The sequence below is a fragment of the Ascaphus truei genome, chromosome 4 (assembly GCF_040206685.1).
Source record: "Ascaphus truei isolate aAscTru1 chromosome 4, aAscTru1.hap1, whole genome shotgun sequence".
NCBI classification, from domain to species: Eukaryota; Metazoa; Chordata; class Amphibia; order Anura; family Ascaphidae; genus Ascaphus; species Ascaphus truei.
Window position 1 is genome coordinate 166875309 of NC_134486.1, and position 23647 is coordinate 166898955.

Genomic DNA, 23647 nt, shown 5'->3' on the forward strand with positions numbered 1-23647 from the left:
AAATATCACAAAATTCTTCTACAGTAAGTCCCTCGGGAAGAGTGAATGACGCGCACGTTCATTTTCAGAGCTCCTAGACCTTCCTATAAGAAGTTAGCCAAAAAGTAGCTTCGAAAAACGCTTACAGTAGGTTAAGTTTCAGAGTTGCTTCTAATGTACCGAAGCTGGACTTAGACATAATGTCACTCTCACAACATTATGGCTGGTTGGAGACAGTCCGAACCACAAGTACCGGGTCCATGGTTCTGGGCGTATACTGGGGGGACGGGGGGGACTCCCATTAACCCCTGACTATACCGGGGATACGCTTATCACAATGCCTTTCTGGTCTGTGCTGAAGCAGGGCATTCTGGCAGCCAAGTGGCTTGACCTTTATTAGTGAGCCTGGTTACCCCCTCTCGGAACAACAGACTTAGAAATCGCCAGCTCATATACAGTGCATAAAATATATTTATATATATACCCTTATACACCATTTTAATAAAAAATATCACAAAATTCTTCTAAGTCCCTCGGGAAGAGTGAAAGACGCGCACGTTCATTTTCAGAGCTCCTAGACCTTCCTATAAGAAGTTAGCCAAAAAGTAGCTTCGAAAAACGCTTAGGTTAAGTTTCAGAGTTGCTTCTAATGTACCGAAGCTGGACTTAGACATAATTTCACTCTCACAACATTATGGCTGGTTGGAGACAGTCCGAACCACAAGTACCGGGTCCATGGTTCTGGGCGTATACTGGGGGGACGGGGGGGACTCCCATTAACCCCTGACTATACCGGGGATACGCTTATCACAATGCCTTTCTGGTCTGTGCTGAAGCAGGGCATTCTGGCAGCCAAGTGGCTTGACCTTAATTAGTGAGCCTGGTTACCCCCTCTCGGAACAACAGACTTAGAAATCGCCAGCTCATATACAGTGCATAAAATATATTTATATATATACCCTTATACACCATTTTAATAAAAAATATCACAAAATTCTTCTAAGTCCCTCGGGAAGAGTGAAAGACGCGCACGTTCATTTTCAGAGCTCCTAGACCTTCCTATAAGAAGTTAGCCAAAAAGTAGCTTCGAAAAACGCTTAGGTTAAGTTTCAGAGTTGCTTCTAATGTACCGAAGCTGGACTTAGACATAATTTCATTCTCACAACATTATGGCTGGTTGGAGACAGTCCGAACCACAAGTACCGGGTCCATGGTTCTGGGCGTATACTGGGGGGACGGGGGGGACTCCCATTAACCCCTGACTATACCGGGGATACGCTTATCACAATGCCTTTCTGGTCTGTGCTGAAGCAGGGCATTCTGGCAGCCAAGTGGCTTGACCTTAATTAGTGAGCCTGGTTACCCCCTCTCGGAACCACAGACTTAGAAATCGCCAGCTCATATACAGTGCATAAAATATATTTATATATATACCCTTATACACCATTTTAATAAAAAATATCACAAAATTCTTCTACTGTAAGTCCCTCGGGAAGAGTGAAAGACGCGCACGTTCATTTTCAGAGCTCCTAGACCTTCCCATAAGAAGTTAGCCAAAAAGTAGCTTCGAAAAACGCTTAGGTGAAGTTTCAGAGTTGCTTCTAATGTACCAAAGCTGGACTTAGACATAATTTCACTCTCACAACATTATGACTGGTTGGAGACAGTCCGAACCACAAGTACCGGGTCCATGGTTCTGGGCGTATACTGGGGGGCCGGGGACGACTCCCATTAACCCCTGACTATACCGGGGATACGCTTATCACAATGCCTTTCTGGTCTGTGCTGAAGCAGGGCATTCTGGCAGCCAAGTGGCTTGACCTTAATTAGTGAGCCTGGTTACCCCCTCTCGGAACCACAGACTTAGAAATCGCCAGCTCATATACAGTGCATAAAATATATTTATATATATACCCTTATACACCATTTTAATAAAAAATATCACAAAATTCTTCTAAGTCCCTCGGGAAGAGTGAAAGACGCGCACGTTCATTTTCAGAGCTCCTAGACCTTCCAACAAGAAGTTAGCCAAAAAGTAGCTTCGAAAAACGCTTAGGTTAAGTTTCAGAGTTGCTTCTAATGTACCGAAGCTGGACTTAGACATAATTTCACTCTCACAACATTATGGCTGGTTGGAGACAGTCCGAACCACAAGTACCGGGTCCATGGTTCTGGGCGTATACTGGGGGGACGGGGGGGACTCCCATTAACCCCTGACTATACCGGGGATACGCTTATCACAATGCCTTTCTGGTCTGTGCTGAAGCAGGGCATTCTGGCAGCCAAGTGGCTTGACCTTAATTAGTGAGCCTGGTTACCCCCTCTCGGAACCACAGACTTAGAAATCGCCAGCTCATATACAGTGCATAAAATATATTTATATATATACCCTTATACACCATTTTAATAAAAAATATCACAAAATTCTTCTAAGTCCCTCGGGAAGAGTGAAAGACGCGCACGTTCATTTTCAGAGCTCCTAGACCTTCCCATAAGAAGTTAGCCAAAAAGTAGCTTCGAAAAACGCTTAGGTGAAGTTTCAGAGTTGCTTCTAATGTACCAAAGCTGGACTTAGACATAATTTCACTCTCACAACATTATGGCTGGTTGGAGACAGTCCGAACCACAAGTACCGGGTCCATGGTTCTGGGCGTATACTGGGGGGACGGGGACGACTCCCATTAACCCCTGACTATACCGGGGATACGCTTATCACAATGCCTTTCTGGTCTGTGCTGAAGCAGGGCATTCTGGCAGCCAAGTGGCTTGACCTTAATTAGTGAGCCTGGTTACCCCCTCTCGGAACCACAGACTTAGAAATCGCCAGCTCATATACAGTGCATAAAATATATTTATATATATACCCTTATACACCATTTTAATAAAAAATATCACAAAATTCTTCTAAGTCCCTCGGGAAGAGTGAAAGACGCGCACGTTCATTTTCAAAGCTCCTAGACCTTCCTATAAGAAGTTAGCCAAAAAGTAGCTTCGAAAAACGCTTAGGTTAAGTTTCAGAGTTGCTTCTAATGTACCGAAGCTGGACTTAGACATAATTTCACTCTCACAACATTATGGCTGGTTGGAGACAGTCCGAACCACAAGTACCGGGTCCATGGTTCTGGGCGTATACTGGGGGGACGGGGGGGACTCCCATTAACCCCTGACTATACCGGGGATACGCTTATCACAATGCCTTTCTGGTCTGTGCTGAAGCAGGGCATTCTGGCAGCCAAGTGGCTTGACCTTAATTAGTGAGCCTGGTTACCCCCTCTCGGAACCACAGACTTAGAAATCGCCAGCTCATATACAGTGCATAAAATATATTTATATATATACCCTTATACACCATTTTAATAAAAAATATCACAAAATTCTTCTAAGTCCCTCGGGAAGAGTGAAAGACGCGCACGTTCATTTTCAGAGCTCCTAGACCTTCCCATAAGAAGTTAGCCAAAAAGTAGCTTCGAAAAACGCTTAGGTGAAGTTTCAGAGTTGCTTCTAATGTACCAAAGCTGGACTTAGACATAATTTCACTCTCACAACATTATGGCTGGTTGGAGACAGTCCGAACCACAAGTACCGGGTCCATGGTTCTGGGCGTATACTGGGGGGACGGGGGGGACTCCCATTAACCCCTGACTATACCGGGGATACGCTTATCACAATGCCTTTCTGGTCTGTGCTGAAGCAGGGCATTCTGGCAGCCAAGTGGCTTGACCTTAATTAGTGAGCCTGGTTACCCCCTCTCGGAACCACAGACTTAGAAATCGCCAGCTCATATACAGTGCATAAAATATATTTATATATATACCCTTATACACCATTTTAATAAAAAATATCACAAAATTCTTCTAAGTCCCTCGGGAAGAGTGAAAGACGCGCACGTTCATTTTCAGAGCTCCTAGACCTTCCCATAAGAAGTTAGCCAAAAAGTAGCTTCGAAAAACGCTTAGGTGAAGTTTCAGAGTTGCTTCTAATGTACCAAAGCTGGACTTAGACATAATTTCACTCTCACAACATTATGGCTGGTTGGAGACAGTCCGAACCACAAGTACCGGGTCCATGGTTCTGGGCGTATACTGGGGGGACGGGGACGACTCCCATTAACCCCTGACTATACCGGGGATACGCTTATCACAATGCCTTTCTGGTCTGTGCTGAAGCAGGGCATTCTGGCAGCCAAGTGGCTTGACCTTTATTAGTGAGCCTGGTTACCCCCTCTCGGAACAACAGACTTAGAAATCGCCAGCTCATATACAGTGCATAAAATATATTTAGATATATACCCTTATACACCATTTTAATAAAAAATATCACAAAATTCTTCTACAGTAAGTCCCTCGGGAAGAGTGAATGACGCGCACGTTCATTTTCAGAGCTCCTAGACCTTCCTATAAGAAGTTAGCCAAAAAGTAGCTTCGAAAAACGCTTAGGTTAAGTTTCAGAGTTGCTTCTAATGTACCGAAGCTGGACTTAGACATAATGTCACTCTCACAACATTATGGCTGGTTGGAGACAGTCCGAACCACAAGTACCGGGTCCATGGTTCTGGGCGTATACTGGGGGGACGGGGGGGACTCCCATTAACCCCTGACTATACCGGGGATACGCTTATCACAATGCCTTTCTGGTCTGTGCTGAAGCAGGGCATTCTGGCAGCCAAGTGGCTTGACCTTTATTAGTGAGCCTGGTTACCCCCTCTCGGAACAACAGACTTAGAAATCGCCAGCTCATATACAGTGTATAAAATATATTTATATATATACCCTTATACACCATTTTAATAAAAAATATCACAAAATTCTTCTAAGTCCCTCGGGAAGAGTGAAAGACGCGCACGTTCATTTTCAGAGCTCCTAGACCTTCCTATAAGAAGTTAGCCAAAAAGTAGCTTCGAAAAACGCTTAGGTTAAGTTTCAGAGTTGCTTCTAATGTACCGAAGCTGGACTTAGACATAATTTCACTCTCACAACATTATGGCTGGTTGGAGACAGTCCGAACCACAAGTACCGGGTCCATGGTTCTGGGCGTATACTGGGGGGACGGGGGGGACTCCCATTAACCCCTGACTATACCGGGGATACGCTTATCACAATGCCTTTCTGGTCTGTGCTGAAGCAGGGCATTCTGGCAGCCAAGTGGCTTGACCTTAATTAGTGAGCCTGGTTACCCCCTCTCGGAACCACAGACTTAGAAATCGCCAGCTCATATACAGTGCATAAAATATATTTATATATATACCCTTATACACCATTTTAATAAAAAATATCACAAAATTCTTCTAAGTCCCTCGGGAAGAGTGAAAGACGCGCACGTTCATTTTCAGAGCTCCTAGACCTTCCTATAAGAAGTTAGCCAAAAAGTAGCTTCGAAAAACGCTTAGGTTAAGTTTCAGAGTTGCTTCTAATGTACCGAAGCTGGACTTAGACATAATTTCACTCTCACAACATTATGGCTGGTTGGAGACAGTCCGAACCACAAGTACCGGGTCCATGGTTCTGGGCGTATACTGGGGGGACGGGGGGGACTCCCATTAACCCCTGACTATACCGGGGATACGCTTATCACAATGCCTTTCTGGTCTGTGCTGAAGCAGGGCATTCTGGCAGCCAAGTGGCTTGACCTTAATTAGTGAGCCTGGTTACCCCCTCTCGGAACCACAGACTTAGAAATCGCCAGCTCATATACAGTGCATAAAATATATTTATATATATACCCTTATACACCATTTTAATAAAAAATATCACAAAATTCTTCTAAGTCCCTCGGGAAGAGTGAAAGACGCGCACGTTCATTTTCAGAGCTCCTAGACCTTCCCATAAGAAGTTAGCCAAAAAGTAGCTTCGAAAAACGCTTAGGTGAAGTTTCAGAGTTGCTTCTAATGTACCAAAGCTGGACTTAGACATAATTTCACTCTCACAACATTATGGCTGGTTGGAGACAGTCCGAACCACAAGTACCGGGTCCATGGTTCTGGGCGTATACTGGGGGGACGGGGGGGACTCCCATTAACCCCTGACTATACCGGGGATACGCTTATCACAATGCCTTTCTGGTCTGTGCTGAAGCAGGGCATTCTGGCAGCCAAGTGGCTTGACCTTAATTAGTGAGCCTGGTTACCCCCTCTCGGAACCACAGACTTAGAAATCGCCAGCTCATATACAGTGCATAAAATATATTTATATATATACCCTTATACACCATTTTAATAAAAAATATCACAAAATTCTTCTAAGTCCCTCGGGAAGAGTGAAAGACGCGCACGTTCATTTTCAGAGCTCCTAGACCTTCCCATAAGAAGTTAGCCAAAAAGTAGCTTCGAAAAACGCTTAGGTGAAGTTTCAGAGTTGCTTCTAATGTACCAAAGCTGGACTTAGACATAATTTCACTCTCACAACATTATGGCTGGTTGGAGACAGTCCGAACCACAAGTACCGGGTCCATGGTTCTGGGCGTATACTGGGGGGACGGGGACGACTCCCATTAACCCCTGACTATACCGGGGATACGCTTATCACAATGCCTTTCTGGTCTGTGCTGAAGCAGGGCATTCTGGCAGCCAAGTGGCTTGACCTTTATTAGTGAGCCTGGTTACCCCCTCTCGGAACAACAGACTTAGAAATCGCCAGCTCATATACAGTGCATAAAATATATTTAGATATATACCCTTATACACCATTTTAATAAAAAATATCACAAAATTCTTCTACAGTAAGTCCCTCGGGAAGAGTGAATGACGCGCACGTTCATTTTCAGAGCTCCTAGACCTTCCTATAAGAAGTTAGCCAAAAAGTAGCTTCGAAAAACGCTTAGGTTAAGTTTCAGAGTTGCTTCTAATGTACCGAAGCTGGACTTAGACATAATGTCACTCTCACAACATTATGGCTGGTTGGAGACAGTCCGAACCACAAGTACCGGGTCCATGGTTCTGGGCGTATACTGGGGGGACGGGGGGGACTCCCATTAACCCCTGACTATACCGGGGATACGCTTATCACAATGCCTTTCTGGTCTGTGCTGAAGCAGGGCATTCTGGCAGCCAAGTGGCTTGACCTTTATTAGTGAGCCTGGTTACCCCCTCTCGGAACAACAGACTTAGAAATCGCCAGCTCATATACAGTGTATAAAATATATTTATATATATACCCTTATACACCATTTTAATAAAAAATATCACAAAATTCTTCTAAGTCCCTCGGGAAGAGTGAAAGACGCGCACGTTCATTTTCAGAGCTCCTAGACCTTCCTATAAGAAGTTAGCCAAAAAGTAGCTTCGAAAAACGCTTAGGTTAAGTTTCAGAGTTGCTTCTAATGTACCGAAGCTGGACTTAGACATAATTTCACTCTCACAACATTATGGCTGGTTGGAGACAGTCCGAACCACAAGTACCGGGTCCATGGTTCTGGGCGTATACTGGGGGGACGGGGGGGACTCCCATTAACCCCTGACTATACCGGGGATACGCTTATCACAATGCCTTTCTGGTCTGTGCTGAAGCAGGGCATTCTGGCAGCCAAGTGGCTTGACCTTAATTAGTGAGCCTGGTTACCCCCTCTCGGAACCACAGACTTAGAAATCGCCAGCTCATATACAGTGCATAAAATATATTTATATATATACCCTTATACACCATTTTAATAAAAAATATCACAAAATTCTTCTAAGTCCCTCGGGAAGAGTGAAAGACGCGCACGTTCATTTTCAGAGCTCCTAGACCTTCCCATAAGAAGTTAGCCAAAAAGTAGCTTCGAAAAACGCTTAGGTGAAGTTTCAGAGTTGCTTCTAATGTACCAAAGCTGGACTTAGACATAATTTCACTCTCACAACATTATGACTGGTTGGAGACAGTCCGAACCACAAGTACCGGGTCCATGGTTCTGGGCGTATACTGGGGGGCCGGGGACGACTCCCATTAACCCCTGACTATACCGGGGATACGCTTATCACAATGCCTTTCTGGTCTGTGCTGAAGCAGGGCATTCTGGCAGCCAAGTGGCTTGACCTTAATTAGTGAGCCTGGTTACCCCCTCTCGGAACCACAGACTTAGAAATCGCCAGCTCATATACAGTGCATAAAATATATTTATATATATACCCTTATACACCATTTTAATAAAAAATATCACAAAATTCTTCTAAGTCCCTCGGGAAGAGTGAAAGACGCGCACGTTCATTTTCAGAGCTCCTAGACCTTCCCATAAGAAGTTAGCCAAAAAGTAGCTTCGAAAAACGCTTAGGTGAAGTTTCAGAGTTGCTTCTAATGTACCAAAGCTGGACTTAGACATAATTTCACTCTCACAACATTATGACTGGTTGGAGACAGTCCGAACCACAAGTACCGGGTCCATGGTTCTGGGCGTATACTGGGGGGCCGGGGACGACTCCCATTAACCCCTGACTATACCGGGGATACGCTTATCACAATGCCTTTCTGGTCTGTGCTGAAGCAGGGCATTCTGGCAGCCAAGTGGCTTGACCTTAATTAGTGAGCCTGGTTACCCCCTCTCGGAACCACAGACTTAGAAATCGCCAGCTCATATACAGTGCATAAAATATATTTATATATATACCCTTATACACCATTTTAATAAAAAATATCACAAAATTCTTCTAAGTCCCTCGGGAAGAGTGAAAGACGCGCACGTTCATTTTCAGAGCTCCTAGACCTTCCTATAAGAAGTTAGCCAAAAAGTAGCTTCGAAAAACGCTTAGGTTAAGTTTCAGAGTTGCTTCTTATGTACCAAAGCTGGACTTAGACATAATTTCACTCTCACAACATTATGGCTGGTTGGAGACAGTCCGAACCACAAGTACCGGGTCCATGGTTCCGGGCGTATACTGGGGGGACGGGGGGGACTCCCATTAACCCCTGACTATACCGGGGATACGCTTATCACAATGCCTTTCTGGTCTGTGCTGAAGCAGGGCATTCTGGCAGCCAAGTGGCTTGACCTTAATTAGTGAGCCTGGTTACCCCCTCTCGGAACCACAGACTTAGAAATCGCCAGCTCATATACAGTGCATAAAATATATTTATATATATACCCTTATACACCATTTTAATAAAAAAAATCACAAAATTCTTCTAAGTCCCTCGGGAAGAGTGAAAGACGCGCACGTTCATTTTCAGAGCTCCTAGACCTTCCCATAAGAAGTTAGCCAAAAAGTAGCTTCGAAAAACGCTTAGGTGAAGTTTCAGAGTTGCTTCTAATGTACCAAAGCTGGACTTAGACATAATTTCACTCTCACAACATTATGGCTGGTTGGAGACAGTCCGAACCACAAGTACCGGGTCCATGGTTCTGGGCGTATACTGGGGGGACGGGGACGACTCCCATTAACCCCTGACTATACCGGGGATACGCTTATCACAATGCCTTTCTGGTCTGTGCTGAAGCAGGGCATTCTGGCAGCCAAGTGGCTTGACCTTAATTAGTGAGCCTGGTTACCCCCTCTCGGAACCACAGACTTAGAAATCGCCAGCTCATATACAGTGCATAAAATATATTTATATATATACCCTTATACACCATTTTAATAAAAAATATCACAAAATTCTTCTAAGTCCCTCGGGAAGAGTGAAAGACGCGCACGTTCATTTTCAAAGCTCCTAGACCTTCCTATAAGAAGTTAGCCAAAAAGTAGCTTCGAAAAACGCTTAGGTTAAGTTTCAGAGTTGCTTCTAATGTACCGAAGCTGGACTTAGACATAATTTCACTCTCACAACATTATGGCTGGTTGGAGACAGTCCGAACCACAAGTACCGGGTCCATGGTTCTGGGCGTATACTGGGGGGACGGGGGGGACTCCCATTAACCCCTGACTATACCGGGGATACGCTTATCACAATGCCTTTCTGGTCTGTGCTGAAGCAGGGCATTCTGGCAGCCAAGTGGCTTGACCTTAATTAGTGAGCCTGGTTACCCCCTCTCGGAACCACAGACTTAGAAATCGCCAGCTCATATACAGTGCATAAAATATATTTATATATATACCCTTATACACCATTTTAATAAAAAATATCACAAAATTCTTCTAAGTCCCTCGGGAAGAGTGAAAGACGCGCACGTTCATTTTCAGAGCTCCTAGACCTTCCCATAAGAAGTTAGCCAAAAAGTAGCTTCGAAAAACGCTTAGGTGAAGTTTCAGAGTTGCTTCTAATGTACCAAAGCTGGACTTACTGTAGACATAATTTCACTCTCACAACATTATGGCTGGTTGGAGACAGTCCGAACCACAAGTACCGGGTCCATGGTTCTGGGCGTATACTGGGGGGACGGGGGGGACTCCCATTAACCCCTGACTATACCGGGGATACGCTTATCACAATGCCTTTCTGGTCTGTGCTGAAGCAGGGCATTCTGGCAGCCAAGTGGCTTGACCTTAATTAGTGAGCCTGGTTACCCCCTCTCGGAACCACAGACTTAGAAATCGCCAGCTCATATACAGTGCATAAAATATATTTATATATATACCCTTATACACCATTTTAATAAAAAATATCACAAAATTCTTCTAAGTCCCTCGGGAAGAGTGAAAGACGCGCACGTTCATTTTCAGAGCTCCTAGACCTTCCCATAAGAAGTTAGCCAAAAAGTAGCTTCGAAAAACGCTTAGGTGAAGTTTCAGAGTTGCTTCTAATGTACCAAAGCTGGACTTAGACATAATTTCACTCTCACAACATTATGGCTGGTTGGAGACAGTCCGAACCACAAGTACCGGGTCCATGGTTCTGGGCGTATACTGGGGGGACGGGGACGACTCCCATTAACCCCTGACTATACCGGGGATACGCTTATCACAATGCCTTTCTGGTCTGTGCTGAAGCAGGGCATTCTGGCAGCCAAGTGGCTTGACCTTTATTAGTGAGCCTGGTTACCCCCTCTCGGAACAACAGACTTAGAAATCGCCAGCTCATATACAGTGCATAAAATATATTTATATATATACCCTTATACACCATTTTAATAAAAAATATCACAAAATTCTTCTAAGTCCCTCGGGAAGAGTGAAAGACGCGCACGTTCATTTTCAGAGCTCCTAGACCTTCCCATAAGAAGTTAGCCAAAAAGTAGCTTCGAAAAACGCTTAGGTGAAGTTTCAGAGTTGCTTCTAATGTACCAAAGCTGGACTTAGACATAATTTCACTCTCACAACATTATGACTGGTTGGAGACAGTCCGAACCACAAGTACCGGGTCCATGGTTCTGGGCGTATACTGGGGGGCCGGGGACGACTCCCATTAACCCCTGACTATACCGGGGATACGCTTATCACAATGCCTTTCTGGTCTGTGCTGAAGCAGGGCATTCTGGCAGCCAAGTGGCTTGACCTTAATTAGTGAGCCTGGTTACCCCCTCTCGGAACCACAGACTTAGAAATCGCCAGCTCATATACAGTGCATAAAATATATTTATATATATACCCTTATACACCATTTTAATAAAAAATATCACAAAATTCTTCTAAGTCCCTCGGGAAGAGTGAAAGACGCGCACGTTCATTTTCAGAGCTCCTAGACCTTCCTATAAGAAGTTAGCCAAAAAGTAGCTTCGAAAAACGCTTAGGTTAAGTTTCAGAGTTGCTTCTTATGTACCAAAGCTGGACTTAGACATAATTTCACTCTCACAACATTATGGCTGGTTGGAGACAGTCCGAACCACAAGTACCGGGTCCATGGTTCTGGGCGTATACTGGGGGGACGGGGGGGACTCCCATTAACCCCTGACTATACCGGGGATACGCTTATCACAATGCCTTTCTGGTCTGTGCTGAAGCAGGGCATTCTGGCAGCCAAGTGGCTTGACCTTAATTAGTGAGCCTGGTTACCCCCTCTCGGAACCACAGACTTAGAAATCGCCAGCTCATATACAGTGCATAAAATATATTTATATATATACCCTTATACACCATTTTAATAAAAAATATCACAAAATTCTTCTAAGTCCCTCGGGAAGAGTGAAAGACGCGCACGTTCATTTTCAGAGCTCCTAGACCTTCCCATAAGAAGTTAGCCAAAAAGTAGCTTCGAAAAACGCTTAGGTGAAGTTTCAGAGTTGCTTCTAATGTACCAAAGCTGGACTTAGACATAATTTCACTCTCACAACATTATGGCTGGTTGGAGACAGTCCGAACCACAAGTACCGGGTCCATGGTTCTGGGCGTATACTGGGGGGACGGGGACGACTCCCATTAACCCCTGACTATACCGGGGATACGCTTATCACAATGCCTTTCTGGTCTGTGCTGAAGCAGGGCATTCTGGCAGCCAAGTGGCTTGACCTTAATTAGTGAGCCTGGTTACCCCCTCTCGGAACCACAGACTTAGAAATCGCCAGCTCATATACAGTGCATAAAATATATTTATATATATACCCTTATACACCATTTTAATAAAAAATATCACAAAATTCTTCTAAGTCCCTCGGGAAGAGTGAAAGACGCGCACGTTCATTTTCAAAGCTCCTAGACCTTCCTATAAGAAGTTAGCCAAAAAGTAGCTTCGAAAAACGCTTAGGTTAAGTTTCAGAGTTGCTTCTAATGTACCGAAGCTGGACTTAGACATAATTTCACTCTCACAACATTATGGCTGGTTGGAGACAGTCCGAACCACAAGTACCGGGTCCATGGTTCTGGGCGTATACTGGGGGGACGGGGGGGACTCCCATTAACCCCTGACTATACCGGGGATACGCTTATCACAATGCCTTTCTGGTCTGTGCTGAAGCAGGGCATTCTGGCAGCCAAGTGGCTTGACCTTAATTAGTGAGCCTGGTTACCCCCTCTCGGAACCACAGACTTAGAAATCGCCAGCTCATATACAGTGCATAAAATATATTTATATATATACCCTTATACACCATTTTAATAAAAAATATCACAAAATTCTTCTAAGTCCCTCGGGAAGAGTGAAAGACGCGCACGTTCATTTTCAGAGCTCCTAGACCTTCCCATAAGAAGTTAGCCAAAAAGTAGCTTCGAAAAACGCTTAGGTGAAGTTTCAGAGTTGCTTCTAATGTACCAAAGCTGGACTTACTGTAGACATAATTTCACTCTCACAACATTATGGCTGGTTGGAGACAGTCCGAACCACAAGTACCGGGTCCATGGTTCTGGGCGTATACTGGGGGGACGGGGGGGACTCCCATTAACCCCTGACTATACCGGGGATACGCTTATCACAATGCCTTTCTGGTCTGTGCTGAAGCAGGGCATTCTGGCAGCCAAGTGGCTTGACCTTAATTAGTGAGCCTGGTTACCCCCTCTCGGAACCACAGACTTAGAAATCGCCAGCTCATATACAGTGCATAAAATATATTTATATATATACCCTTATACACCATTTTAATAAAAAATATCACAAAATTCTTCTAAGTCCCTCGGGAAGAGTGAAAGACGCGCACGTTCATTTTCAGAGCTCCTAGACCTTCCCATAAGAAGTTAGCCAAAAAGTAGCTTCGAAAAACGCTTAGGTGAAGTTTCAGAGTTGCTTCTAATGTACCAAAGCTGGACTTAGACATAATTTCACTCTCACAACATTATGGCTGGTTGGAGACAGTCCGAACCACAAGTACCGGGTCCATGGTTCTGGGCGTATACTGGGGGGACGGGGACGACTCCCATTAACCCCTGACTATACCGGGGATACGCTTATCACAATGCCTTTCTGGTCTGTGCTGAAGCAGGGCATTCTGGCAGCCAAGTGGCTTGACCTTTATTAGTGAGCCTGGTTACCCCCTCTCGGAACAACAGACTTAGAAATCGCCAGCTCATATACAGTGCATAAAATATATTTAGATATATACCCTTATACACCATTTTAATAAAAAATATCACAAAATTCTTCTAAAGTAAGTCTCTCGGGAAGAGTGAATGACGCGCACGTTCATTTTCAGAGCTCCTAGACCTTCCTATAAGAAGTTAGCCAAAAAGTAGCTTCGAAAAACGCTTAGGTTAAGTTTCAGAGTTGCTTCTAATGTACCGAAGCTGGACTTAGACATAATTTCACTCTCACAACATTATGGCTGGTTGGAGACAGTCCGAACCACAAGTACCGGGTCCATGGTTCTGGGCGTATACTGGGGGGACGGGGGGGACTCCCATTAACCCCTGACTATACCGGGGATACGCTTATCACAATGCCTTTCTGGTCTGTGCTGAAGCAGGGCATTCTGGCAGCCAAGTGGCTTGACCTTAATTAGTGAGCCTGGTTACCCCCTCTCGGAACCACAGACTTAGAAATCGCCAGCTCATATACAGTGCATAAAATATATTTATATATATACCCTTATACACCATTTTAATAAAAAATATCACAAAATTCTTCTAAGTCCCTCGGGAAGAGTGAAAGACGCGCACGTTCATTTTCAAAGCTCCTAGACCTTCCTATAAGAAGTTAGCCAAAAAGTAGCTTCGAAAAACGCTTAGGTTAAGTTTCAGAGTTGCTTCTAATGTACCGAAGCTGGACTTAGACATAATTTCACTCTCACAACATTATGGCTGGTTGGAGACAGTCCGAACCACAAGTACCGGGTCCATGGTTCTGGGCGTATACTGGGGGGACGGGGGGGACTCCCATTAACCCCTGACTATACCGGGGATACGCTTATCACAATGCCTTTCTGGTCTGTGCTGAAGCAGGGCATTCTGGCAGCCAAGTGGCTTGACCTTAATTAGTGAGCCTGGTTACCCCCTCTCGGAACCACAGACTTAGAAATCGCCAGCTCATATACAGTGCATAAAATATATTTATATATATACCCTTATACACCATTTTAATAAAAAATATCACAAAATTCTTCTAAGTCCCTCGGGAAGAGTGAAAGACGCGCACGTTCATTTTCAGAGCTCCTAGACCTTCCCATAAGAAGTTAGCCAAAAAGTAGCTTCGAAAAACGCTTAGGTGAAGTTTCAGAGTTGCTTCTAATGTACCAAAGCTGGACTTAGACATAATTTCACTCTCACAACATTATGGCTGGTTGGAGACAGTCCGAACCACAAGTACCGGGTCCATGGTTCTGGGCGTATACTGGGGGGACGGGGACGACTCCCATTAACCCCTGACTATACCGGGGATACGCTTATCACAATGCCTTTCTGGTCTGTGCTGAAGCAGGGCATTCTGGCAGCCAAGTGGCTTGACCTTTATTAGTGAGCCTGGTTACCCCCTCTCGGAACAACAGACTTAGAAATCGCCAGCTCATATACAGTGCATAAAATATATTTAGATATATACCCTTACACCATTTTAATAAAAAATATCACAAAATTCTTCTACAGTAAGTCCCTCGGGAAGAGTGAATGACGCGCACGTTCATTTTCAGAGCTCCTAGACCTTCCTATAAGAAGTTAGCCAAAAAGTAGCTTCGAAAAACGCTTAGGTTAAGTTTCAGAGTTGCTTCTAATGTACCGAAGCTGGACTTAGACATAATGTCACTCTCACAACATTATGGCTGGTTGGAGACAGTCCGAACCACAAGTACCGGGTCCATGGTTCTGGGCGTATACTGGGGGGACGGGGGGGACTCCCATTAACCCCTGACTATACCGGGGATACGCTTATCACAATGCCTTTCTGGTCTGTGCTGAAGCAGGGCATTCTGGCAGCCAAGTGGCTTGACCTTTATTAGTGAGCCTGGTTACCCCCTCTCGGAACAACAGACTTAGAAATCGCCAGCTCATATACAGTGTATAAAATATATTTATATATATACCCTTATACACCATTTTAATAAAAAATATCACAAAATTCTTCTAAGTCCCTCGGGAAGAGTGAAAGACGCGCACGTTCATTTTCAGAGCTCCTAGACCTTCCTATAAGAAGTTAGCCAAAAAGTAGCTTCGAAAAACGCTTAGGTTAAGTTTCAGAGTTGCTTCTAATGTACCGAAGCTGGACTTAGACATCATTTCACTCTCACAACATTATGGCTGGTTGGAGACAGTCCGAACCACAAGTACCGGGTCCATGGTTCTGGGCGTATACTGGGGGGACGGGGGGGACTCCCATTAACCCCTGACTATACCGGGGATACGCTTATCACAATGCCTTTCTGGTCTGTGCTGAAGCAGGGCATTCTGGCAGCCAAGTGGCTTGACCTTAATTAGTGAGCCTGGTTACCCCCTCTCGGAACCACAGACTTAGAAATCGCCAGCTCATATACAGTGCATAAAATATATTTATATATATACCCTTATACACCATTTTAATAAAAAATATCACAAAATTCTTCTAAGTCCCTCGGGAAGAGTGAAAGACGCGCACGTTCATTTTCAGAGCTCCTAGACCTTCCCATAAGAAGTTAGCCAAAAAGTAGCTTCGAAAAACGCTTAGGTGAAGTTTCAGAGTTGCTTCTAATGTACCAAAGCTGGACTTAGACATAATTTCACTCTCACAACATTATGACTGGTTGGAGACAGTCCGAACCACAAGTACCGGGTCCATGGTTCTGGGCGTATACTGGGGGGCCGGGGACGACTCCCATTAACCCCTGACTATACCGGGGATACGCTTATCACAATGCCTTTCTGGTCTGTGCTGAAGCAGGGCATTCTGGCAGCCAAGTGGCTTGACCTTAATTAGTGAGCCTGGTTACCCCCTCTCGGAACCACAGACTTAGAAATCGCCAGCTCATATACAGTGCATAAAATATATTTATATATATACCCTTATACACCATTTTAATAAAAAATATCACAAAATTCTTCTAAGTCCCTCGGGAAGAGTGAAAGACGCGCACGTTCATTTTCAGAGCTCCTAGACCTTCCTATAAGAAGTTAGCCAAAAAGTAGCTTCGAAAAACGCTTAGGTTAAGTTTCAGAGTTGCTTCTAATGTACCAAAGCTGGACTTAGACATAATTTCACTCTCACAACATTATGGCTGGTTGGAGACAGTCCGAACCACAAGTACCGGGTCCATGGTTCTGGGCGTATACTGGGGGGACGGGGGGGACTCCCATTAACCCCTGACTATACCGGGGATACGCTTATCACAATGCCTTTCTGGTCTGTGCTGAAGCAGGGCATTCTGGCAGCCAAGTGGCTTGACCTTAATTAGTGAGCCTGGTTACCCCCTCTCGGAACCACAGACTTAGAAATTGCCAGCTCATATACAGTGCATAAAATATATTTATATATATACCCTTATACACCATTTTAATAAAAAATATCACAAAATTCTTCTAAGTCCCTCGGGAAGAGTGAAAGACGCGCACGTTCATTTTCAGAGCTCCTAGACCTTCCCATAAGAAGTTAGCCAAAAAGTAGCTTCGAAAAACGCTTAGGTGAAGTTTCAGAGTTGCTTCTAATGTACCAAAGCTGGACTTAGACATAATTTCACTCTCACAACATTATGGCTGGTTGGAGACAGTCCGAACCACAAGTACCGGGTCCATGGTTCTGGGCGTATACTGGGGGGACGGGGACGACTCCCATTAACCCCTGACTATACCGGGGATACGCTTATCACAATGCCTTTCTGGTCTGTGCTGAAGCAGGGCATTCTGGCAGCCAAGTGGCTTGACCTTAATTAGTGAGCCTGGTTACCCCCTCTCGGAACCACAGACTTAGAAATCGCCAGCTCATATACAGTGCATAAAATATATTTATATATATACCCTTATACACCATTTTAATAAAAAATATCACAAAATTCTTCTAAGTCCCTCGGGAAGAGTGAAAGACGCGCACGTTCATTTTCAGAGCTCCTAGACCTTCCCATAAGAAGTTAGCCAAAAAGTAGCTTCGAAAAACGCTTAGGTGAAGTTTCAGAGTTGCTTCTAATGTACCAAAGCTGGACTTAGACATAATTTCACTCTCACAACATTATGGCTGGTTGGAGACAGTCCGAACCACAAGTACCGGGTCCATGGTTCTGGGCGTATACTGGGGGGACGGGGACGACTCCCATTAACCCCTGACTATACCGGGGATACGCTTATCACAATGCCTTTCTGGTCTGTGCTGAAGCAGGGCATTCTGGCAGCCAAGTGGCTTGACCTTAATTAGTGAGCCTGGTTACCCCCTCTCGGAACCACAGACTTAGAAATCGCCAGCTCATATACAGTGCATAAAATATATTTATATATATACCCTTATACACCATTTTAATAAAAAATATCACAAAATTCTTCTAAGTCCCTCGGGAAGAGTGAAAGACGCGCACGTTCATTTTCAAAGCTCCTAGACCTTCCTATAAGAAGTTAGCCAAAAAGTAGCTTCGAAAAACGCTTAGGTGAAGTGTCAGAGTTGCTTCTAATGTACCAAAGCTGGACTTAGACATAATTTCACTCTCACAACATTATGGCTGGTTGGAGACAGTCCGAACCACAAGTACCGGGTCCATGGTTCTGGGCGTATACTGGGGGGACGGGGGGGACTCCCATTAACCCCTGACTATACCGGGGATACGCTTATCACAATGCCTTTCTGGTCTGTGCTGAAGCAGGGCATTCTGGCAGCCAAGTGGCTTGACCTTAATTAGTGAGCCTGGTTACCCCCTCTCGGAACCACAGACTTAGAAATCGCCAGCTCATATACAGTGCATAAAATATATTTATATATATACCCTTATACACCATTTTAATAAAAAATATCACAAAATTCTTCTAAGTCCCTCGGGAAGAGTGAAAGACGCGCACGTTCATTTTCAGAGCTCCTAGACCTTCCCATAAGAAGTTAGCCAAAAAGTAGCTTCGAAAAACGCTTAGGTGAAGTTTCAGAGTTGCTTCTAATGTACCAAAGCTGGACTTAGACATAATTTCACTCTCACAACATTATGGCTGGTTGGAGACAGTCCGAACCACAAGTACCGGGTCCATGGTTCTGGGCGTATACTGGGGGGACGGGGACGACTCCCATTAACCCCTGACTATACCGGGGATACGCTTATCACAATGCCTTTCTGGTCTGTGCTGAAGCAGGGCATTCTGGCAGCCAAGTGGCTTGACCTTTATTAGTGAGCCTGGTTACCCCCTCTCGGAACAACAGACTTAGAAATCGCCAGCTCATATACAGTGCATAAAATATATTTAGATATATACCCTTATACACCATTTTAATAAAAAATATCACAAAATTCTTCTACAGTAAGTCTCTCGGGAAGAGTGAATGACGCGCACGTTCATTTTCAGAGCTCCTAGACCTTCCTATAAGAAGTTAGCCAAAAAGTAGCTTCGAAAAACGCTTAGGTTAAGTTTCAGAGTTGCTTCTAATGTACCGAAGCTGGACTTAGACATAATGTCACTCTCACAACATTATGGCTGGTTGGAGACAGTCCGAACCACAAGTACCGGGTCCATGGTTCTGGGCGTATACTGGGGGGACGGGGGGGACTCCCATTAACCCCTGACTATACCGGGGATACGCTTATCACAATGCCTTTCTGGTCTGTGCTGAAGCAGGGCATTCTGGCAGCCAAGTGGCTTGACCTTTATTAGTGAGCCTGGTTACCCCCTCTCGGAACAACAGACTTAGAAATCGCCAGCTCATATACAGTGTATAAAATATATTTATATATATACCCTTATACACCATTTTAATAAAAAATATCACAAAATTCTTCTAAGTCCCTCGGGAAGAGTGAAAGACGCGCACGTTCATTTTCAGAGCTCCTAGACCTTCCTATAAGAAGTTAGCCAAAAGGTAGCTTCGAAAAACGCTTAGGTTAAGTTTCAGAGTTGCTTCTAATGTACCGAAGCTGGACTTAGACATAATTTCACTCTCACAACATTATGGCTGGTTGGAGACAGTCCGAACCACAAGTACCGGGTCCATGGTTCTGGGCGTATACTGGGGGGACGGGGGGGACTCCCATTAACCCCTGACTATACCGGGGATACGCTTATCACAATGCCTTTCTGGTCTGTGCTGAAGCAGGGCATTCTGGCAGCCAAGTGGCTTGACCTTAATTAGTGAGCCTGGTTACCCCCTCTCGGAACCACAGACTTAGAAATCGCCAGCTCATATACAGTGCATAAAATATATTTATATATATACCCTTATACACCATTTTAATAAAAAATATCACAAAATTCTTCTAAGTCCCTCGGGAAGAGTGAAAGACGCGCACGTTCATTTTCAGAGCTCCTAGACCTTCCCATAAGAAGTTAGCCAAAAAGTAGCTTCGAAAAACGCTTAGGTGAAGTTTCAGAGTTGCTTCTAATGTACCAAAGCTGGACTTAGACATAATTTCACTCTCACAACATTATGGCTGGTTGGAGACAGTCCGAACCACAAGTACCGGGTCCATGGTTCTGGGCGTATACTGGGGGGACGGGGGGACTCCCATTAACCCCTGACTATACCGGGGATACGCTTATCACAATGCCTTTCTGGTCTGTGCTGAAGCAGGGCATTCTGGCAGCCAAGTGGCTTGACCTTAATTAGTGAGCCTGGTTACCCCCTCTCGGAACCACAGACTTAGAAATCGCCAGCTCATATACAGTGCATAAAATATATTTATATACAGTATATACCCTTATACACCATTTTAATAAAAAATATCACAAAATTCTTCTAAGTCCCTCGGGAAGAGTGAAAGACGCGCACGTTCATTTTCAGAGCTCCTAGACCTTCCCATAAGAAGTTAGCCAAAAAGTAGCTTCGAAAAACGCTTAGGTGAAGTTTCAGAGTTGCTTCTAATGTACCAAAGCTGGACTTAGACATAATTTCACTCTCACAACATTATGGCTGGTTGGAGACAGTCCGAACCACAAGTACCGGGTCCATGGTTCTGGGCGTATACTGGGGGGACGGGGGGGACTCCCATTAACCCCTGACTATACCGGGGATACGCTTATCACAATGCCTTTCTGGTCTGTGCTGAAGCAGGGCATTCTGGCAGCCAAGTGGCTTGACCTTAATTAGTGAGCCTGGTTACCCCCTCTCGGAACCACAGACTTAGAAATCGCCAGCTCATATACAGTGCATAAAATATATTTATATATATACCCTTATACACCATTTTAATAAAAAATATCACAAAATTCTTCTAAGTCCCTCGGGAAGAGTGAAAGACGCGCACGTTCATTTTCAGAGCTCCTAGACCTTCCCATAAGAAGTTAGCCAAAAAGTAGCTTCGAAAAACGCTTAGGTGAAGTTTCAGAGTTGCTTCTAATGTACCAAAGCTGGACTTAGACATAATTTCACTCTCACAACATTATGGCTGGTTGGAGACAGTCCGAACCACAAGTACCGGGTCCATGGTTCTGGGCGTATACTGGGGGGACGGGGGGGACTCCCATTAACCCCTGACTATACCGGGGATACGCTTATCACAATGCCTTTCTGGTCTGTGCTGAAGCAGGGCATTCTGGCAGCCAAGTGGCTTGACCTTAATTAGTGAGCCTGGTTACCCCCTCTCGGAACCACAGACTTAGAAATCGCCAGCTCATATACAGTGCATAAAATATATTTATATATATACCCTTATACACCATTTTAATAAAAAATATCACAAAATTCTTCTAAGTCCCTCGGGAAGAGTGAAAGACGCGCACGTTCATTTTCAGAGCTCCTAGACCTTCCCATAAGAAGTTAGCCAAAAAGTAGCTTCGAAAAACGCTTAGGTGAAGTTTCAGAGTTGCTTCTAATGTACCAAAGCTGGACTTAGACATAATTTCACTCTCACAACATTATGGCTGGTTGGAGACAGTCCGAACCACAAGTACCGGGTCCATGGTTCTGGGCGTATACTGGGGGGACGGGGACGACTCCCATTAACCCCTGACTATACCGGGGATACGCTTATCACAATGCCTTTCTGGTCTGTGCTGAAGCAGGGCATTCTGGCAGCCAAGTGGCTTGACCTTTATTAGTGAGCCTGGTTACCCCCTCTCGGAACAACAGACTTAGAAATCGCCAGCTCATATACAGTGCATAAAATATATTTAGATATATACCCTTATACACCATTTTAATAAAAAATATCACAAAATTCTTCTACAGTAAGTCCCTCGGGAAGAGTGAATGACGCGCACGTTCATTTTCAGAGCTCCTAGACCTTCCTATAAGAAGTTAGCCAAAAAGTAGCTTCGAAAAACGCTTAGGTTAAGTTTCAGAGTTGCTTCTAATGTACCGAAGCTGGACTTAGACATAATGTCACTCTCACAACATTATGGCTGGTTGGAGACAGTCCGAACCACAAGTACCGGGTCCATGGTTCTGGGCGTATACTGGGGGGACGGGGGGGACTCCCATTAACCCCTGACTATACCGGGGATACGCTTATCACAATGCCTTTCTGGTCTGTGCTGAAGCAGGGCATTCTGGCAGCCAAGTGGCTTGACCTTTATTAGTGAGCCTGGTTACCCCCTCTCGGAACAACAGACTTAGAAATCGCCAGCTCATATACAGTGCATAAAATATATTTATATATATACCCTTATACACCATTTTAATAAAAAATATCACAAAATTCTTCTAAGTCCCTCGGGAAGAGTGAAAGACGCGCACGTTCATTTTCAGAGCTCCTAGACCTTCCTATAAGAAGTTAGCCAAAAAGTAGCTTCGAAAAACGCTTAGGTTAAGTTTCAGAGTTGCTTCTAATGTACCGAAGCTGGACTTAGACATAATTTCACTCTCACAACATTATGGCTGGTTGGAGACAGTCCGAACCACAAGTACCGGGTCCATGGTTCTGGGCGTATACTGGGGGGACGGGGGGGACTCCCATTAACCCCTGACTATACCGGGGATACGCTTATCACAATGCCTTTCTGGTCTGTGCTGAAGCAGGGCATTCTGGCAGCCAAGTGGCTTGACCTTAATTAGTGAGCCTGGTTACCCCCTCTCGGAACAACAGACTTAGAAATCGCCAGCTCATATACAGTGCATAAAATATATTTATATATATACCCTTATACACCATTTTAATAAAAAATATCACAAAATTCTTCTAAGTCCCTCGGGAAGAGTGAAAGACGCGCACGTTCATTTTCAGAGCTCCTAGACCTTCCTATAAGAAGTTAGCCAAAAAGTAGCTTCGAAAAACGCTTAGGTTAAGTTTCAGAGTTGCTTCTAATGTACCGAAGCTGGACTTAGACATAATGTCACTCTCACAACATTATGGCTGGTTGGAGACAGTCCGAACCACAAGTACCGGGTCCATGGTTCTGGGCGTATACTGGGGGGACGGGGGGGACTCCCATTAACCCCTGACTATACCGGGGATACGCTTATCACAATGCCTTTCTGGTCTGTGCTGAAGCAGGGCATTCTGGCAGCCAAGTGGCTTGACCTTAATTAGTGAGCCTGGTTACCCCCTCTCGGAACAACATACTTAGAAATCGCCAGCTCATATACAGTGCATAAAATATATTTATATATATACCCTTATACACCATTTTAATAAAAAATATCACAAAATTCTTCTAAGTCCCTCGGGAAGAGTGAAAGACGCGCACGTTCATTTTCAGAGCTCCTAGACCTTCCTATAAGAAGTTAGCCAAAAAGTAGCTTCGAAAAACGCTTAGGTTAAGTTTCAGAGTTGCTTCTAATGTACCGAAGCTGGACTTAGACATAATTTCACTCTCACAACATTATGGCTGGTTGGAGACAGTCCGAACCACAAGTACCGGGTCCATGGTTCTGGGCGTATACTGGGGGGACGGGGGGGACTCCCATTAACCCCTGACTATACCGGGGATACGCTTATCACAATGCCTTTC